Raw genomic sequence first — 22720 nt, forward strand, 5'->3', positions numbered from 1 at the left:
AGCTTCTGCGGACTCTTGACTTTTGGGATGAGAGCAATAAAGTAGCATTAATACCTCGAGCTAATTTGCCATTCTGGTGAAACTTCATAATGAAGCGCATTATATCTTCCTGCAAATCTTTCCAGAACTCATTAATGAAACTGGAGTTAACGTCATCCAGTCCAGGACTCTTGAAACTATCGCAATCCCACACCGCGACCATAACTTCGTCAACTGTAAAAGGTTTAAACAAACCGCCCCCATCTAGAAACGATAAAGTCTTGAAAGGCAACTTCCCCACACCTGGCCGCTCCATATGTTGCACCTTAAAATGATTTCTAAAATACGAAAAAAAGGCATTCTAAATAGGCTAAACACCTTCCACAATATGATCGTCTTCCACAAAAGAAACTATAGAATTGTGTCTCCGACGTCTGGATAAAACCATGTGAAAAAATTGGAATTAGCGTCACCATCCTTTAGCCAAAGCAACCTGGACTGCTGCCAACAAATGCTAGTATTAACATGAGACAAAGAATGAATCTCATGAGTAATACCACGCATTTCCTCAATTTCAACCGAAGACACAAAACATCTTCACCTCTACCATCTAACCCAGATAACCGAGCTTTTAAAGAATCAAGCTTTGCTGGAATATTATTACAGTGAGACAAATGTCATTCCTTCAAAGCCATTTTTATCAATTTAAGCTTCACTTTCAAAACAAAACCTCCCCACCCTTAAACAATAAACGATTTCCACTTTTCAGATACAAACTGCTTATAATCGGGCATATCTTGCCAGCATTTCAACATACGGGAAGGACGGGGACCCCAATTTTCCTCATCCACAGACAACTGTATCGGGAAGTGATCTGAAACATCATGAAGAAGGGCAATCTGAAGACAATTAGGCCATCTTAAGAACCACTCTTCTGTTAACGAAAATCGGTCAATCCTACTCATTGACATACCATCACCCTTAAACCATGTGTACCTACGACCACATAACGGCAAATCAATTAGCAAATTATCATCAACAGAAAAATTGAACTGCGCAACATCCGGTGTAGCACCACCACCCCGAACCGAACGTCTTTCCTCCACACCACGAACGACATTGAAATGCCCGCATTCACACCTTCTGCCTTATCAACCGAAGTAATCGGGCCGACAAAGAAGCCCACAACTCTTGCTTTGCTCAGATGTCACAAGGAGCATATACATTGAACAAATAAAACACTACATTCATCTTGATAAACCTTAAATGAATAATGAGAACATGTTTCTGACTCACAGAAGACTACACCTCCACCTCCGAACAATCGCACATAGTCAACAACCTGCCTGAAGCCCCCATTGAAGGCGAAATGAGAAAGCATGACTCGTATCTCCCCACAATGAAGAACACACTGAATCATCACAAACTGTTAATTTAGTTTCTTAGAGACAAAGAATATGAGGTTGTTTCTCCGCCACCAACAACCACACTTCCCTCCTCTTCTCCAACCCCCTAGACCCCGCACATTCCAAGTTAAAAACTTCATCTCACACATCCTCCGTGCCCCTAACCTACCACCGAACCGCCTGGCCTACTCCCCCTCCAAACCGCACCTCCTACATCCTCCGCCAACATCAACACTGTAACACTACCCAATTTTTTCAATCATTATTCATGATGCCGAAGAAGAAGATTCATTAGAGGAACCAACAGTAACCACTTCCGTAGATCTTGTTGCTTTCTCTCTGAGACGTTGTCGTTTTCTAATTTTGTTTGAAGACTTTCATCACATCTGAATTTTTCAGCACCTTCATAACCTCCGCTCAGTCTTTGGTAGGTAACCTTGCCACCTTCTTAAGAGTAAGTACCGGATGACAAAGCACCCCCCCCCCCCCCCCCCCGCCCCGCTTTCTTTCTACTAGCGAGAAGAATGTTTCTCCTCTTGTTATCTTCACTACCCTTCATAACCTTCTTCAATCGCTTCTTTTTTGATGAAATAAGACCCACATCACCATGTTGAACATTATGTAACCACTCCACACTCCACGGACTAGACCTTGAAGACCGCGCCTCTTTTTGGGAACAAGATGTCAGTTTCACTCTACTCTTCCTAGAAATCACCGTCGGCTCAATTGCAGCCGAAGGTGCACCCAAACCAACATAAATCAAACCCGACGCACACCCTTCCAATGAAACCTGTGCCAAGCAGACATCTCCCGTCACATTATTTCCATAATCAGTTTCTAGAATATCTGCTTCTTTAGATAAGGAAGCATCCGCCTGGTTAGCACTCTTAGGACTATCCGGAGAACCCAGCTGAGGCATTTCATATGCATGTTCCTCAACTAGCACCGTAGTCTCCAAGTTCATATTCTCACACCGATCCTCGTTATCATAATGCCCACCATTATCTGTAGCTTCTTCTAAGTCTCTAACAATCTTATCAACCAGAACATCCACATTATGATTTGTTTCTACATCGTCATGTAGCTCAGGATTATCGGGACACGACTCTACTGAATTCTCATCCTCCTCAAACAAACAAGCGTCATCCCCTATGTTAAAACCCCATTCCTCAATGATTTTAATTTCAAAACAAGAACCCCCATCAACTAAAAAAATTCCAGTCACATTCACCACCTCTAATGACGATGTTCCTATCAAAACTCTAGCAAAATCAAATCTTTCTCGACCTAAAGAACAATTGTCTGATCGTAAGTATCTTCCACAATCAAGAACACATAACTTGAAAAAAACATTTGTTCCACGCATGTAACGATATCCCATACACACAGAGCCATGCACTCCTATGAAATGGTAACACCGCTTTATCCCAACATACCAAATGTGAAAATATTAGATCAAAAAATTGTTTTGCTTCTCCAACAATATCGAAAACGTTTGACCCAGATAAGGAATGAACAAAAACCTTGTCAGCCCCAAGAGGAATAATGTCTAAATCCTTAAAAACTCCATCCTTCACTCTATTCTGAATAAGCAGAATCGGTTCCCCATTGATCACCGTACCAACCAAACCACGTCGTGCCCACTTCAAGTCCTCCTCCCAGGACCTATACATTCTCACCAATCTCTTAGTTACAGGTTGCTAGTCCATGCTAACGGCGGTCGAAACCTTCCCCTTCACCAAACCCGCACCTTCCCTCACTCCCCCACCCTCCACCACCAACTTCACCGCTCCCCCCCATCCTCACCACAACCGCACCCACCCTCACCTCAACACCTTCCTTCTCCCCTCCCCCCAATCGTCCCTTTCGTCCTCACACCCTCCTCGTCAGTAACATTTTTTTCTCCCTCAACAACCCTATCCTTCCCCTTCGAAACACCCTCTCCCTCCTTCCCGGCATCCTTGCTCGCACCTGCTACTCCTACACCCTCTCCCTCGCTCAACCTCATCCCCTCCCTCGGCAGCTTCTTGTCAAACCGAGCTAACTTAGCATGGACACGATACTGGCCAAAACACACATTATTCATAGCTTTTAATAATTGTTCCACATCACGAACATTAGCATATCTCACAAAGCCGTAAACATCGTCATTCATGTTTCTTTTTCGAGCAACAAATACATTTTCAAGAATGCCACAAACTTCGAATCCCTTCCTTAATAAAAAATTGAAACTTGTGGAGGAAAATTAACAATATAAAAAGTAACAAACCATTTGAATGACGAATTGACCGGAACTTCCCCTTCAACTAATGCCGCGCGCAGAAGCTGCTTTTGAACAGCAGCAATCGCGCGACTTAAAGCTTGCTGCCTCCCTAGCTGTCGCGGCGCGTGTGCCTTCCTGCCAGAAGGCCGATACTAATTAGTGTTGTAATCGTACTCCCCATGTTCTCTATCTGCCCAATCATGAAACCTGCCAACGAACCTCTCAGAATCCCCGTAGTAACGTTCGTCCCTTGATGCATACCTAACCCTAGACTGTCGAAGATCAAAACCATCCATGTCCCGAAGCCGCTTGCCATCCGCATAACCGTCCTAACTTTGATGCTCATGTCGCAGCGCTTTCCTCCATCGCGGTTTTACGTCAAACCAATCTGCCCTATTCCCCCCCCCCCCCCCCAAATCCCCGGTTTGTGGCACCCAGCCAGGAACCTTAGCCCCCCCCCCCCCCAATGGTCCTCACTTCCGGGGAACTGTGCCGGCGCGATTTCCCGTGGTGGTGCCGCAGGCCGTCGCGTCTCTTAGACTCCCCACCTCTCTTCGCTCCTGTTTCACGTTTTTTTCTAAATTTTTGACCCTATTATTAATTAAAAATTGGTTAATAAAATAATTGAGTTTAAGTGGTTAATGAATTCTATTAAAGGATAAATCGTTTGAGAGAACCTGGAATCAATTTTTGGATGAATACTTCTTGATCGGACTTTACTTAACTCAAGACGAACTCCAAATTACTAACGTCCCTTCCCCATAAGAACCGGAAGGTTAACACCAAAAATAAAAATTGGGCTAAATAAATTTTTGATGCTTTTGAATATCTTAAATTTCGTTTTAAGTTCCTCTAAAAAAATTCAAGAAATTTTTGTCCTCTAAATGTTTTAGATCATGACATTTGGTCCCTAATTTTGCCAACTCATGTGTGATCGTTATATTTTTTTTAATGAACTTTTATATAGATATTTAGAATATTATAACAATCTCTCCCACCTAAATTTAGAATGTTTTAACAAAAAAATATGAATTTTTAAGCGTTAAAAATTTAAAAATTCAGGTTTAGTTCATCGCTCGCTAAAAAAATTAAATTTTTGCATGAGAGATTTTTATAATGTACTCCCTCCGGTCCTATTTATAAGAGAAATTTTGGTCAACAAAAGTTAATGTATTTGGTTAAAAAATTGGACCAAATACATCGACTTTTGTTGACCTAAATTTCTCTTATAAATAGGACCGGAGGGAGTATTAAATATTACCGTAAAAAATAATTCAAAATTTTGAAAATACACATGAGATTACAAAAAGGCGAAGACCAAAAGTCTTGTATCGGAAAATATTTAGCTGAATTTGATTTTCTTTTTTTTCGTGGTGGCCAGGGTTTAAACCCCAGACCTTGCATATATTATGAAGCTGAATTTGATCTGGATATGACATGTTAGGGTCAAAGACGTATCTAGAAAGTCTAGCACGTGCGTTGAATTTAGTACTGGATACATTAATATTTTACAACAATAAAACCTCGAATGAATATAAAAGACAACAAGGGCGTTCGTACGGTGATAATACAACTTAACTTTTATAAAACATAATAAAAGCATCCTTTAAAATCCACACCATCCAGCTGCAAGTACGAACGAACACTTGTCGTATCATCCATTCGGCTACTAGCTTGCTAATCCACCTGATATCTGAAACAAATAAGGATTGGGATGAGACATAATGTCTCAGTGAGTTCCACCTAGTCCTAGGCTATGGGCAACCTCAAGGGAAACCTACGGTCACCACGTGTCTACTTTACAACCTGACGGTTGATTATACGTGTGTGGGGACTTGCATGCTTAGACGGTAGTGCATACTAAAGCCGTCATAATTCATCTTACTTGTTATAGGCTTACTATCATAATATGTGTCATGGCGGTCAAGGGAACCTAAGACCACTATGCCAAGATACGATAATGTATCGAGGTCTTCATATAACATGTTCATGACACAATCCTAAGCCGGACGATTAGGGAAACCTAAGTACGTCATCGGCATCACATTATTTACTTGTCCTAGTCATAACTTGCATTTAACATAACATACATGAGTTCATTCGTAAACATAATCATATCATACATAATCGTATCTAAGTTCATTATTCATTATGTTAGCGTTGAACAAACATTTTTATCTTGATTCATTTTACGGAAAGTCCCGGGTGGAGTAACCCCGAGTACAATCCCATCATGACCGATGTACGTACATCGGACTCCCTCAGTGTCGTGCGACCCCCTTACGGAGCTTTCCCCGTTCCCATCATGAGAACCCCTTGAATCCATACCTTCATGGATTACAAGAGACACGAACACCTACATTCTTACTTACTCAGTGACATGCGGGTCCCTTACGGCTTGAATCGTTCTCATAATGAGAACCCCTTGTATCCCCCTGATGTTGATATCAAGAGACATGTCACCTACACTTATTAGGTCATAGTCTTGCCGTGCATAAGTTCATTTATTTAGGTTATACCTAATCATGCTTAAAGCTTACCTCGGAACCTTGATCGATCCGATTTACGGTAAGTGTTCATACTTGTTCATTCATATCGTGGTGTAAAGATAACTATCTTGTCCACGACTTATGCATTAATATATCTATCTTAATCATGTGCGAAGATAACATACTTCGCTCCTAATCATTCTAGTTCTCGACTACTATGTCGAGGCTCTAGTCCCATTTCCGTACTTGAAATATAACTTGCTACCCGGTCGTGAAACAAATATTTCCCTCGTATGTCATGCTTCTCTATACAATATAAATACTTGCTTTACTATTGGATAAAAACATGTATAAAGCTATGCCTTGGGGTCATGACTTGAGGGGTTTAATACTGTAAAAGACTGCACGTAGAAAAACTGGATCGAACGGCGGTGAAAGGGCCTGTAGCGGGCGAACAGGGTGCTGCCACCCTGTTACTCGCCACTGCGAGTTCACCTACTCGCCACTGCGAGTTACCTAACTCGCCACTGCGAGTTCGCGGCGAGTAAACACCCCTTTCGGTGTTGCTTGCTTGCCATGGCGAGTAATTACTCGCCGTTGCGAGTTATGACAGTCCAGAAGTGCAAAAACGATGTTTTTGACCCAAAATCCTCAAATCAAAATATCCTAAGGCATATCATGACTCTATGGATCATTTAGAACCTGCAAAATAGTCTTGTAGTAAGTATTTCCATGTATTGAAAGCATGACATTAAAAGGAATAACAATTTCTATGTATAAGCCCTAAACATATATGTTTCCTTGCAAGCATAATCACACAATCCCAAAAGGGTAGGAAGCTAACTAAGGAACTCACCTATCGTGTTGTAATTGATCCCAAATCTCTCAAGCATCATCATCATCACATAACAAAACCCTAGCTTGCTTCCAAAGCTTTAAGTCATTCAAGAAACACCACCCATGCTCTAGCTCTTGCTCCATCTTTCACTAGTTGCTTCCAATATTGCATACCTACCACAAACATCATCAACCCACTACTTGATTCTCTTGAAACCCTAGTTCATGATCTTGACCCCAAGTTGACATCAAAGCTTAAAGACAAACTCAAGGCCCTAGCTTCTTGGTCCATGAACTATGAAGACTAAAACAACTCATGTTTCAAATTCCAACTTTGCCAAACCAAAACCCTTGAGAAGATGGAGTTTCAAGTAAAGTTGATGAAGAGGAGAAGAAGTATTGGAATTCCCCCAAAGTCTCTAATTGTTCTTGAAAGAGGAGGAGAAGAAATCATGATGCATGATTCATTACCAACTTAATAATCCATGAAGAGGAAGATTTGATAATTTGAGGAGATAAGGAGAGAGAGAGAGAGAGGCCGATGGTTAGAGAGAAGAGAGAGCAAAACTCTTTTCTCTAACCTAGAAAGAGAAAGAGGTTGAAAAATGAGATATTTTGGGCCTCAATTCAAAATAAATATCCTTTAGGGTGAAATTACCATTATACCCTTGCCTTTAAACGTGTTGAATCCGACTCTGATATTTATTACGTAATGAGCTGACATCACTTGAAAAATATTTCCTTCAAACCTTCTTTCGAAATATTAATCTTCTGACACGATCGACTGGTAATATTCCGATACTGACAGGCGGGATATTACATTCTACCCCCCTTGAAAGAATTTCGTCCTCGAAATTCGAAAACCATCTACCAATCCCTAAGATTAAACTCGTCTTCTTCAGTTTTCAGTTAAACAAAGTCGTTCATACTCACTCCAACGAGTTCAAAGCATACTTTCCTCATCAAAACGTGTAATTCATCCTCTTTCTTAATCCACACAACGAGCATAACCTCTTTATCAAATCACAAAATTATCTTAGAACATCATAATTGACTCTTACCTTGCTTCTTAAGGATTAATTGTTTTAATTCCACACCTTAACTGCTTAGCTTAACCATCAATAAGTAATTTATAATTAACTGAAACACTCAGACTTTACCTTGTAGTGCTTCTGTGCATCTAATTCATATTATCTTGAATACATCTTATCTTACATACATAATCTTTCCTTATCGCTCTTGGCGACTTATTCTTCTTACTTATGTTACTTACCTTGATGGTTCCGTACATTTCTTTCAAACTCTTCAGAAACCATGGGTAGCTCGTCTATCTTGGCATGGAGAAATGAAATTAATTACTTCGATTCTCTTGACAATCAAATGACCAAATATATAGTTTGCCCTCCTAGCAAAATCCATTTGCATTTGCAATTGAATACTCTTAGCAAAGATCCGTGCATCCCGTATGATATTAATATCACACCAACATTGCTAACTCCTCTTAATACTTTATCTCCATAAAACTGGCATACTTCCGAATACTACTTCTTGTTAGTCAATAACGATACCCATCTAGTACTTTACTTCAAGAAATTTCTAAACTTTGATACTTAGGTTCTTGGAACGAACATTTACTTGGATAAGGAAAATCTCATTTTGAAACTGAATTCGCAATGATACCTCAGAACCACATGACGGGTCTTTACATTTATTAAAAAGGTTTTACCACCTGCCACAAACTTGTCCATATCAAGTTGTTCCTGAAGTCGGTACGTCTTAAGTGAGATTGCTCACTTATCGCGCACCTCATTGGTTTCATCAATGTTTAATATTATACTTTTAAAACAATTTCGTTTCCAAGTTCCTTAATACCAATCTTAACCTTAAGAAAATTTCAATCATATCTTGTCACTATTCTAGCAAGTATCGTTATCATTTAACAAGTTTGGTATAGGAGGGTATGTATTTCATCATGTAATTCTCATGAACCTTATTCCATCATCATAACTTATGCTCTTCTACATATTCAATAACAACAATAAGACAACCCGAATACTTCCTCTGTGGCAACTCTAGTCTTCCTTGTCTTACTTAAGTAAAGATACACTTCTTATCCTTTTACCTTAATCGTCACTGACCACATAAACATCAATACTTACTCACTACAACGAGAATTCCTTGTTGGTCTCATAGTACTTTTTATTTAACTTATATTACTTTCCCAACATTCTTTGTAAAGATTCTTACAACCAAAGTTCCATAGTCACCGTTCACAACTTTACTAATTAATTTCCGTAGCGCTACTCTGATTCCCACCGGTTGACTTTGACTAGTTCTCTAATCCGTTGAGACGAGTGGTCTTCACACTCCTTCTATCATTTCGATAATATCTTCGTGAGCTCTTCTCAAACTTTCTATGTTGCAACCATCTCTGCCATCCTGCTCTACCCTTAGCTTGTAAGATTACTCTCAAGATGACCCTTTCTCTTGACATACACCTACTTCACTCAATTATTCTCGGTAATTTGAATTCATAGTATACATCTTTGATATTACATACTTACTATTTACATAATTCATCCTTCCAACTTTCCAGGGTAACTCATCTTGCACCCTTACGTACCTTCCTTATGCATCTAACATTACAATTCGACATTCTCTCACGCTATGTTTTGCTCAATCTTACCATTGCTTGCTCGTTAGTTTTTTTTTTCTTTTAAAGAAAAATTTCATAATCTAGCACACGGGCCATTGACGTTGATGATTTCCCATTGTTTCTATATAAAAACCCTACTGAACCTAGGCTCCCGTCGTTACTCTAAATTCACAGAACGGGTTTATAACACAACCGTGCTATCAAATTTTAGTCCCAGTGAGTTTAGTCTACGTTATATGAGTCGTAACAACCGGTACCTACAAATTCCTCTTTGAATTTCCAAAAATATCAACTTCAATCACCCATATGCGCATGTTCTTCTAAAATCTTGTAATTTCCTATAGCTCCACACCACTTTAATTCTTACTTCATGTCTTCAATTCCGTGACATCTATTCTAAATACCAAAACCTCTAGATTCTTGATCAGAACTCCTTCTCGACCCTTGACACATTAACTTCCAAAGTTACCTTGAATCGAATCAATTCCGTTGATAGTTGCTCATGCTTTCTTCTTTTGAAAATCTTAGGGTGTGATATGCATTCGTCACTTGTTGTCATAAAGGTTTTCATTACTTAAAATATTATTACAAAAATAACTCTCCAATAATTACTGCAAACCCTTGAGACGAACTGACCGTTTTCGGAAAAATAGAAACCTCGCCTCAGGTTCGCTATTGGTGAGCTTCTTCAGTTCAACATTCTTTTCCAAAAATTACTTTGCATAAAATCCTTATTTCTCAAGTACCCCAATGCATATCATTCATTCCCATCATCGTAAAATGTTCTTTAATATGTGCACAACAACCATCAACCTATATCGATACAATTCTGGCACGTCGGAAATTTAACGCCTTAGCTCTGACAATCATAAACTTTCCTAGTTACGTCGTCGCTTATTGCAGTTTCCGTATACTAGAACCTTGTCCACCCTGATCTTACAAATTCATTAACTCATTTACATAACGCTATCCCTGCGAGCCTACTAATTCCGTCAACAACGTCGACTTCTTCCTGTACAATAAATCTGTTCCACAACAGCTCTTACTAAAACTTCAGATCATACATAAACATTTCCAAACTCTTACTTACGGGTATGCGAAGTATCTTCCACATCTTACCCAACACTTTCGGAACATTCCTACTTAACCTTACCTTACATCCCCAGAGGAACTATACTTCTACAACCTAGTTCACCGTCCACCTTCTGGCACTGTAACCCCTTACTAATACTCATCCCGAGTTCTTACCTTTCAAGGCAACTTCATCTCTTACTTCATTCCTCCTGGGTCCTATTCAGCTCTCAGGCGTCTATCCTAATCGTCAATTGTTAAATTGAGTTGATCAGGCTCAACTAACAATGACAACTAGAACTTTTACCCGGAACCCAATGGTCCCACTACCTTGTTGTAACTTAATGACCCAAGGCACGGTCTGAATCAACCTGCTCTGATACCAAATGTAACACCCATACTAGACATATCTAGAAAGTCTAGCACGTGCGTTAAATTTAGTACTGGATACATTAATATTTTACAACAATAAAACCTCGAATGAATATAAAAGACAACAAGGGCGTTCGTACGGTGATAATACAACTTAACTTTTATAAAACATAATAAAAGCATCCTTTAAAATCCACACCATCCAGCTGCAAGTACGAACGAACACTTGTCGTATCATCCATTCGGCTACTAGCTTGCTAATCCACCTGATATCTGAAACAAATAAGGATTGGGATGAGACATAATGTCTCAGTGAGTTCCACCTAATCCTAGGCTATGGGCAACCTCAAGGGAAACCTACGGTCACCACGTGTCTACTTTACAACCTGACGGTTGATTAAACGTGTGTGGGGACTTGCATGCTTAGACGGTAGTGCATACTAAAGCCGTCATAATTCATCTTACTTGTTATAGGCTTACTATCATAATATGTGTCATGGCGGTCAAGGGAACCTAAGACCACTATGCCAAGATACGATAATGTATCGAGGTCTTCATATAACATGTTCATGACACAATCCTAAGCCGGACGATTAGGGAAACCTAAGTACGTCATCGGCATCACATTATTTACTTGTCCTAGTCATAACTTGCATTTAACATAACATACATGAGTTCATTCGTAAACATAATCATATCATACATAATCGTATCTAAGTTCATTATTCATTATGTTAGCGTTGAACAAACATTTTTATCTTGATTCATTTTACGGAAAGTCCCGGGTGGAGTAACCCCGAGTACAATCCCATCATGACCGATGTACGTACATCGGACTCCCTCAGTGTCGTGCGACCCCCTTACGGAGCTTTCCCCGTTCCCATCATGAGAACCCCTTGAATCCATACCTTCATGGATTACAAGAGACACGAACACCTACATTCTTACTTACTCAGTGACATGCGGGTCCCTTACGGCTTGAATCGTTCTCATAATGAGAACCCCTTGTATCCCCCTGATGTTGATATCAAGAGACATGTCACCTACACTTATTAGGTCATAGTCTTGCCGTGCATAAGTTCATTTATTTAGGTTATACCTAATCATGCTTAAAGCTTACCTCGGAACCTTGATCGATCCGATTTACGGTAAGTGTTCATACTTGTTCATTCATATCGTGGTGTAAAGATAACTATCTTGTCCACGACTTATGCATTAATATATCTATCTTAATCATGTGCGAAGATAACATACTTCGCTCCTAATCATTCTAGTTCTCGACTACTATGTCGAGGCTCTAGTCCCATTTCCGTACTTGAAATATAACTTGCTACCCGGTCGTGAAACAAATATTTCCCTCGTATGTCATGCTTCTCTATACAATATAAATACTTGCTTTACTATTGGATAAAAACATGTATAAAGCTATGCCTTGGGGTCATGACTTGAGGGGTTTAATACTGTAAAAGACTGCACGTAGAAAAACTGGATCGAACGGCGGTGAAAGGGCCTGTAGCGGGCGAACAGGGTGCTGCCACCCTGTTACTCGCCACTGCGAGTTCACCTACTCGCCACTGCGAGTTACCTAACTCGCCACTGCGAGTTCGCGGCGAGTAAACACCCCTTTCGGTGTTGCTTGCTTGCCATGGCGAGTAATTACTCGCCGTTGCGAGTTATGACAGTCCAGAAGTGCAAAAACGATGTTTTTGACCCAAAATCCTCAAATCAAAATATCCTAAGGCATATCATGACTCTATGGATCATTTAGAACCTGCAAAATAGTCTTGTAGTAAGTATTTCCATGTATTGAAAGCATGACATTAAAAGGAATAACAATTTCTATGTATAAGCCCTAAACATATATGTTTCCTTGCAAGCATAATCACACAATCCCAAAAGGGTAGGAAGCTGATAGAGCCAAACCGCAAGCGCACGGCCTATCGAAGTAATAGTAGTAAGTAGAGTATCGTTCCGCTAGGGAGTTGGTCAATTCAATTAACTTTTAATGAATGATTAGAGGAGAGAAAGTTGATTAGAAAGAGTTTGATTGCTGAAGGTAAAAACAATAATAATAAAAGGGCCTTAGGATCATTGGTTCATCTTAATAACTAATCCTTCACTTGACAAAACCTAAACTTCTAATTTCATGGTTTACACACTAATTTCTAAAGACCGGTTTCCCTTAGCCCCTCACCTTTCCGATGAAAGTCCGGTGAGAGTTTACTTCTAGCAACCAAGCCTATTTCACTGACATGATTACTAGAAGATGCATAGAGGATTGAAACTACTCTTTGTCTCAATAGTTGCAAAGACTATTTCACTGTTTTGCAACTATTGTCTAGATTCACTTGTTCCAACATCAAAGCTCCGCTCTCGCTTTATGAATTGATGTTTGGGATGATGGATTAACGATTATCAAACCCTCCGCTTTCGCTTCCACAGTTTGATAATTGTTAATCCACGTTAAGACGGTGAATCCAGATTAGAAATTAGGGTTACATGGAAATTAGGGTTTAGATATGTTTTGTTTAGGATTGAGTCATTAGACTCCCCAATAATCCTAAGACTAAGAAGTCTACTCACTCATGTTCATCGTAGACATGGAGGAAGAAGAGAGAAGTACGGTAAAATAAATTGCAAAGAAAGTAAAAGAGAAATAAAAGACTTTTATTAAAATAATACTTGAAATAAACAAAGTAAAGGATGATTGTTCATGGTGGAGAGCTACTCTATTTATAGCTTTACAATCGACTTAGAAACTAAGCAACTAAAAGGGTAAAACAGTAAAGCTGCAACAGGGTAACTTGGCCTTGAAGAAAAAGCAGCAAAAGTGGCTCTGGAGGGTGGCACGGCCGTGCCACATGTTGGCACTGGCCGTGCCAAGCTTCTGACTTGGTGGGAACATATTTTTGTCCCGTATCTTCGTATTCTTGCGCTGTATTTGCTCCAGTCCTCTTTCTTTTGCTCCAAGACACCTTCCACCATATATTTATTCCTAAAATAAAATAAAACACAATTTGAAGTAAAATATTCTAAACTAAAATAAAATGCAATAAAATAAAATCAAATCTAAAATAAAACTAAACTAAATAAGGCAATAAATAATACTATCTATGACTCATCAAACTCCCCCACACTTGAATCTTTGCTTGTCCTCAAGCAAAAGGCAGCAAACATAGTAGCAACAAAAGATTTGATTTATGGCAATATTAAGAACATAAGTCTCTAGAGAAAGGCCTTGCCTCAAGTACACTAATTACAATTTCAAATACTTCTCATGAACCTATTCTACCCAACATCAAGTCTCAAGTGAGTGTGTGTGTGCAGTCCAACCCTTTTCTTGCTCCTGTATAAGACAGATATTATGAGGAATAGGTTCTATCCTTAGTGCTAAAGTAACCGAGAAAAGTCCTTTCTTCATTTCATATAAGAGTGATGGGAATTTGAGTTAAACATTAAATTAGATATAACAATTAAGCACAAGGGGCTGCAGATGCTTAGGGGCTATCTATCCTCGTAGGGAGTCTTCTCGGATGTAATTGTCCTTTCCCCCTAGATTCAAAATCACCCTAAGTAGTGCTGCAAAATTATTGTTTGTTTCATCTCCGCGTAGGAAGTCTTTTTGGATGTAATTGTCCTTTCCCCCTAGCATTGATGAATTTGTTTCACTTTAAGTTCAAATTAAGGAGTCACCACCACAATTAGGAAGTTAGGATGTAATTGTCCTTTCCCCCATATGTTGATGCCATTCTCCCACCCCATTTAACATTAACAAATTAAGAAGAATATAACAATTAAGAACAATTTGATTAATTTTCCCACACAAACTTATACTACTTTTACTCTTAAGACTTTAAAGGGTCTAAGTTAACACTAAAGCTAGAACGTGTTCCTTAAAATACCTATTCATACATTCACTCAAGGATTGCAACCGGGTGCTTTTCTCATTGGAGATTTTCACAATAAAACATGATATGGGTATAGCAAGAACACAAGAAACACAAGAAACTATTTTCATGTACAAGAGGCGACCTTTAGAGAAGAGACAAAACAAAAATTTTATGCCATATTTACATTAAAAACGAGCTACTTAGTCATGCCTCTTGCTATAAAAACAAAACAAAAGAATAAAGTTCAAGGGAGTTTGGGAACACTACGACTCTAGACACTTTATTAGGCCCCCCCACACTTAGGAGAAGCATTGTCCTCAATGATTCAAAAGAAAAAGAAATTAAAAGAAGAAGAAGAAGAATGAGTAGAAGAAGATGAAAGAAGGTGATGAGTAGAAGAATGAGAGAGATAGGGAGAAGAAGAAGGGAAGAGAGGAAGAGGAAAGCTCACATTTGTTTATTGAGGTCCGTAAGGAGGACCTTGAAGTTGGAGGTGTTGCATCATCCGACGGAGCATCTCATTATTTTCATCATTGACACGGTTGCCCCTTTGAACTTCATTGCGAAGGCCGGAGATCTCAACACCTTGCCTTTGTTGCTCGGTGCTCATCCTCTCGATTTCATTGTGAATCCATGTCCATTGTTGATTTTCATGAAGCTCACCGGTTTCATGGCCATGGTGCCCCTCTTCATGGTGCAAGTTAGCACCTTCTCCTTCATCGTGGTGCAAGTTAGCACCTTCTCCCTCATCATCACCAAGAACCTGCACATCATTATCATACAACCAATTTTCTTCCACCTCGGTGGTAGTCCGAGATGGGTTAGGCAATAAAAACATGATCGGCACATTTAGCTTAAGTTGGTAATGGAGGGGTGGACGATGTTTGATGAAATTCATAGCAATAAGGGTTTCTATGTTAAGCCTATTATTTCCCTCAATTGGTTTGATCCCCTCATCTTCACCCACTCCAAAACACCTAGCTATATATGTAATGATGCCACCCACCACTATGTCTCCTCTACCGGCCGGTCTAGTACCGACAAAGTCTAGGTGATCAATCAAATAAAAACAGGTATTGACGGGGTGGTTGTGGAGCATTGCCCAAAGCATGAACAATTCATCGGTTCTAGTGTTTCCTAGCTCGGTTCTACCCCAAATAGTGCAAGTCATTACCCTCTGAAGGTACCTAAGTACAGGGTTGTGAATATTGCTAGCTTTGTTCGCCCTAGGGACGTATTTGTTAAGACCGGTGATTTGTTTCCAAAAGGCAGCTGGGTCATAGTTATCCGGTTTAAGGCTGGGATCCCAATGATCATGAATATATCCCTCATTTGCAAAGCCTAAGGCATCACAAAAGTGCTGAAGGGACATGTCATAATCAATATTCATTAACCGGAAAACAACTCTATGGTTAGGGTTATCAAAATTCATCTTATCTTTAGTAAAATCTATTGAGCTCAAGAATTCATACGTGAAATTTTCATAACCCCTCATAGGTTTCAGCAATTCAGTCCAACCTAACTTTCCTATCAACCTAGAAACATCATCAAGCAGCTCTAGCATATCTAAAGTATGGGAATCAGGATAACGAGAAGGGTGCAGATGTTTAGAGATAAGATTTTTATACCTGTCCCTTTGCTTGTTGTTTTTGAACTGGATCCCATGATTCTTCACTTGGGCTTGCTTCTTTGGGGGAGGTCCTCCTTGAGAGCTTGCTGGTTCTTTACCACTTCTTCTTGAAGCCATTGACCTTTGGTAGGATTTGTTTTGAAGGTTTAGGGTTTGGGAAAATTTTTGGTGGAAAGGATTGGTTTAGGGTTGGGGTTGATGTTTAAGGAAGTTTTGTTGGTTTGGATATGGAGATTGGTTAAGGTTTTGTGGTGTTTGGGTTAGGTTTTGAAGGATTAGGGTTTTGGTGAATTGTGGGTTTGGATGGATGAAAGATGTTTTTGATTGGTGGTTTTTGTTTTGGGTGAAGTTTGTGGTTGATTGGTGAAAGAATGGAGTGATTTGGTTAAGAATTGAGGGAGATATGGTGGTTTTAAGGTTTGAAGGTTATGGAGGTTTAGAGAGAAGTTTGAAGGTAGAGAGAGGTTTGTGGTTTGAGAATGAGGGAGAAGAAGAGAAAAAATTTGTGATATAGGGTGTAGAGGTCGGGCACGGCCGTGCCACCCTTGGCACGGGCCGTGCCAACATTCTGACTTCAATGGCCCTTTTTTACTTAAAAACTTGGCACGGCCGTGCCATACCTAGCACGGGCCGTGCCACCTTTCTGGACCTGGGGGCTTCAGAATTTTTCAATTTCTTGATTTTTTTTCGAATCACACTTGGACAATTACCTGCAAAACAACTTGAAACAAAGAAAAACAAAACAAAAGCGATTAAATGCGTGGGTTGCCTCCCACGAAGCGCTCTTTTAATGTCATTAGCTTGACGGTTAGAAAGAGTCCTTAGAATGGATCAAAGATATCATATTGTGTAGATGACGCTATAAAATGTTCTTTCACAACATGATCGTTAAGCATGCAACAAGAGTAAAGAGCGGGACCCTTCATAACATTTTCCAACTCGTATCCTACCATTTTATCACTCACTTGAAAGACTATCCTACCAAGTTTCACATCAATGAGAGCTCCCGCAGTTGCGAGGAAAGGTCTACCTAGGATTATAGGGACGTCATCGTCCTCTTCAATGTCAACGACTACAAAATCAGTGGGGATGTATATCCCCTCTATCTTAATAGGTATGTCCTCGACAAATCCTACAAGTTTCATGGTAGAACGATCAGCTATCTTTAGTTCCATTTCGGTAGGTTTCAATTCTCCTATCCCTATCCTTTTAAGAAGAGACAAAGGCAGCAAACTAACACTAGCTCCTAAGTCACATAAGGCTTTGTTTATGGTTTCATTCCCAATTTCACATGGTATGGCAAAGCTACCTGGATCTCTAAGCTTAGGGGGTGCTTCTTGGATGATTGCACTAGTTTCCTTAGCCAAGGCTATTGTCTCATTATGCTCTATAGCCCTTTTCTTTGAAAAAATTTCCTTTAAAAACTTGGCATAAAGAGGCATCCTAGACAAAGCTTCAGCAAAGGGAAGTTTAATGCAAATTTTCCTAAGTATGTTAACAAATTTTTCAAATTTACCCTCTAATTTAAGCTTTTCGGGATTTAAGGGGGATGGAGTTTTGTTTTCTCCAAGTGATTTAGCTTCTTCTATCACAACTTTATCACCTAAGGGCTTGACATTTTCTCTCCCAATGTTTTTAACCTTAGCAAAAGTTTCGCCTAACTTACTACCCCTAAAAGATATGACATTAACTTGGGCTTTGGGGTTGGCTTCGGTTTGACCAGGAAAGACTCCCGGTGTTTGGGAGGATGTAGCCACTTGTTGGGCTATTTGAGCGATTTGAGTTTCAAGCATTTTAGAGTGAGTAGCAATAGAATCAACCTTGGTATTGAGCTTGGAAAGAGAATCATTCAGAAATCCAGTTTGGTTTTTGAGTTCTTGAAGTTGTTTGTTTTGGTTGGCAATAGAATTTTCCAACAAAATTTCCAAATTGGATTTTTGAGTGAATCTTTGGTTGTTTGCATAACCGGGTGGTGCTACTTGTCCATAGGGATTTTGGTTTTTATAAAAATTTTGATTTTGTCGCATCCCTTGGTTGTATTGAGCATAGTTCATTTGCTCAACACCGTTAGTAGCGCTACCTAGTTGGCAATCAACACCAGCATGACCAGTTATACCACATATTTCACAAGAAGGAGTAGAAGCAGAATTGATAGCACTAACATTGAATTTTTCAAGTTTTTCAGTTAGTGTATCAATTTTAGAAGCAAGGTGATCATAGTTAGAGACTTCGTGTATACCTGCCTCCTTTTTGGAGGATGAAGAACTAGAGATGGCTCTCTCGTCGGTCCATTTGTAATGATTCTGAGCCATGTCTTCAATCAAGGCATACGCCTCCGTGTAATTCTTGTTCATAAGTGCTCCACCTGCAGCTGCATCAACAGACATCTTAGTGGTATAAGACAAGCCATTATAAAAAGTGTGGACTATAAGCCACTTCTCTAGGCCATGGTGGGGACAAAGTCTTAGCATTTCTTTGAAACGCTCCCACGCCTCATAGAGAGATTCCCCATCTTTTTGATTGAACCGTGTGATTTGGTCTCTAAGTTTAGCGGTTTTAGATGGTGGAAAGAAACGGGCAAGGAATGCTTGCCTCATCTGATCCCATGAAGTAATGGAACCGACTTCGAGGGAATGGAACCAAGCGCTAGCTCTATCCCTTAAGGAAAAGGGAAAGAGATGAAGTCTTACGGCTTCTTGGTTCTCCTTCATGGTTCCACTAATTCGTAGGAAAACAGAGATGTGAAGATTGGGATCCTCTGTGGGGGATCCCGAGAATTGGTTTTGCTGCACCAAGTTAAGTAGGGCAGGCTTGATTTCAAAGTTGTCATCCTCAACCGTTGGGTACACAATAACAGCTTGTGGCTCAGCCGTAGACGGCGTTGCATACTCTTTGAGAGTGCGATTGGCCATGGCGGTGTTATTTTGTGCTGCTCTCCTCCTTCTATGTAAGAACCTTTCGATCTCGGGTATGAATACCGCTTGATTTCTAGTTCTTCGCATACAAGGTTGAGAACCCAAGAAGTTAACGATAACAGAAAAATAAAAAAGGTAAAAATAAAAATAAAAAGAAAAGAGAAAGAAGAAGAGAGAATTCTAATCACTAAGAAAAAGCTAATCAAATTAGTTAACTCCCCGGCAACGGCGCCAAAAACTTGATAGAGCCAAACCGCAAGCGCACGGCCTATCGAAGTAATAGTAGTAAGTAGAGTATCGTTCCGCTAGGGAGTTGGTCAATTCAATTAACTTTTAATGAATGATTAGAGGAGAGAAAGTTGATTAGAAAGAGTTTGATTGCTGAAGGTAAAAACAATAATAATAAAAGGGCCTTAGGATCATTGGTTCATCTTAATAACTAATCCTTCACTTGACAAAACCTAAACTTCTAATTTCATGGTTTACACACTAATTTCTAAAGACCGGTTTCCCTTAGCCCCTCACCTTTCCGATGAAAGTCCGGTGAGAGTTTACTTCTAGCGACCAAGCCTATTTCACTGACATGATTACTAGAAGATGCATAGAGGATTGAAACTACTCTTTGTCTCAATAGTTGCAAAGACTATTTCACTGTTTTGCAACTATTGTCTAGATTCACTTGTTCCAACATCAAAGCTCCGCTCTCGCTTTATGAATTGATGTTTGGGATGATGGATTAACGATTATCAAACCCTCCGCTTTCGCTTCCACAGTTTGATAATTGTTAATCCACGTTAAGACGGTGAATCCAGATTAGAAATTAGGGTTACATGGAAATTAGGGTTTAGATATGTTTTGTTTAGGATTGAGTCATTAGACTCCCCAATAATCCTAAGACTAAGAAGTCTACTCACTCATGTTCATCGTAGACATGGAGGAAGAAGAGAGAAGTACGGTAAAATAAATTGCAAAGAAAGTAAAAGAGAAATAAAAGACTTTTATTAAAATAATACTTGAAATAAACAAAGTAAAGGATGATTGTTCATGGTGGAGAGCTACTCTATTTATAGCTTTACAATCGACTTAGAAACTAAGCAACTAAAAGGGTAAAACAGTAAAGCTGCAACAGGGTAACTTGGCCTTGAAGAAAAAGCAGCAAAAGTGGCTCTGGAGGGTGGCACGGCCGTGCCACATGTTGGCACTGGCCGTGCCAAGCTTCTGACTTGGTGGGAACATATTTTTGTCCCGTATCTTCGTATTCTTGCGCTGTATTTGCTCCAGTCCTCTTTCTTTTGCTCCAAGACACCTTCCACCATATATTTATTCCTAAAATAAAATAAAACACAATTTGAAGTAAAATATTCTAAACTAAAATAAAATGCAATAAAATAAAATCAAATCTAAAATAAAACTAAACTAAATAAGGCAATAAATAATACTATCTATGACTCATCAGAAGCTAACTAAGGAACTCACCTATCGTGTTGTAATTGATCCCAAATCTCTCAAGCATCATCATCATCACATAACAAAACCCTAGCTTGCTTCCAAAGCTTTAAGTCATTCAAGAAACACCACCCATGCTCTAGCTCTTGCTCCATCTTTCACTAGTTGCTTCCAATATTGCATACCTACCACAAACATCATCAACCCACTACTTGATTCTCTTGAAACCCTAGTTCATGATCTTGACCCCAAGTTGACATCAAAGCTTAAAGACAAACTCAAGGCCCTAGCTTCTTGGTCCATGAACTATGAAGACTAAAACAACTCATGTTTCAAATTCCAACTTTGCCAAACCAAAACCCTTGAGAAGATGGAGTTTCAAGTAAAGTTGATGAAGAGGAGAAGAAGTATTGGAATTCCCCCAAAGTCTCTAATTGTTCTTGAAAGAGGAGGAGAAGAAATCATGATGCATGATTCATTACCAACTTAATAATCCATGAAGAGGAAGATTTGATAATTTGAGGAGATAAGGAGAGAGAGAGAGGCCGATGGTTAGAGAGAAGAGAGAGCAAAACTCTTTTCTCTAACCTAGAAAGAGAAAGAGGTTGAAAAATGAGATATTTTGGGCCTCAATTCAAAATAAATATCCTTTAGGGTGAAATTACCATTATACCCTTGCCTTTAAACGTGTTGAATCCGACTCTGATATTTATTACGTAATGAGCTGACATCACTTGAAAAATATTTCCTTCAAACCTTCTTTCGAAATATTAATCTTCTGACACGATCGACTGGTAATATTCCGATACTGACAGGCGGGATATTACAGATATAGTGTCCTTTCAAGAAATAACACCACCAGTTAAGGATAACCTTATTGTACTTGGTAAAAAATATTGCTTAATTACTATAGGAGTGCATAAAGAAAAACGTGGGGACGAATTTAATTATGTCTTGTGAATGGTGGATGAGAGTGTAAGATGATCAATTAATTTTGATTATTATTTTTTTATATATTTTGTTTTTTTTACAAAAAAAGTTAAGTGAGTTGAGTTTTGGAACTCACCGGAGTTAGGGTAGATTTTAGAGTTCAATGAGTACTATTATACATACAGTAGAAACTCTTTAATTTAATATTCGGTAAATTAATTTTGAATGGTAGATGAGAGTCTGAGGTGAGGTGAGCAAATAATTTTGGTTTTTTTTATACATATTTTAGAATTTTTTATAAAAAAAATTTAGACGAGTTGAACTTCAAATATTCAATAGAGTTAGGACAAATTTCAAGATTCAACAAGTGCTAACATGAATATTATTAAAGAGGTTTTTAAGTTGAGAGCGTATAAATTAAACTCACTCGTATGATCAATGACGGATCCAGACATTTTGAATGGTGGGGGCACCTTATATATAATTTTGTAGGACTAATAAACATATCTTAGTTGGCAGGGTCATTGTGACACGAATTTTTAGTCATTAAACTACTTGACCAGAAAAAGAAATATCCTTATTTATTAATTTTGTTAAGTCTTCTTCAAAAAAAAAATAATTTTGTTAAGTTTGCAGCAACTTAACCTAATTTTTTCCTCCACTAATCCCTTATTAGGTTTGCAACAACTCAATCTTAAAATTTTGGCTCTAAATTTGTATCATTAAATGCTAATCCTCAACCCTAAAATTTTGGCTCTAAATTTGCATCATTAGTTTGTGATTATTAGGTCTTATTAGTTGTATTATTAGTTTGTGATTTTGGCTCTAAAATTAAT

General features: G+C 39.0%; 1 non-coding gene across 1 annotated transcript; it reads left to right on the forward strand.

The window, feature by feature from the left end:
- Positions 1–19035: 19035 nt before the first annotated feature.
- LOC146903771 (small nucleolar RNA R71) lies at positions 19036–19142 on the forward strand. Its single transcript, XR_015020764.1, has one exon. It is a non-coding gene; the product is annotated as a small nucleolar RNA R71 (small nucleolar RNA).
- Positions 19143–22720: the final 3578 nt, after the last annotated feature.

Source organism: Medicago sativa, chromosome 7 (assembly GCF_051527215.1).
Source record: "Medicago sativa cultivar Bolivia chromosome 7, Bolivia_mono, whole genome shotgun sequence".
Lineage (NCBI taxonomy): Eukaryota > Viridiplantae > Streptophyta > Magnoliopsida > Fabales > Fabaceae > Medicago > Medicago sativa.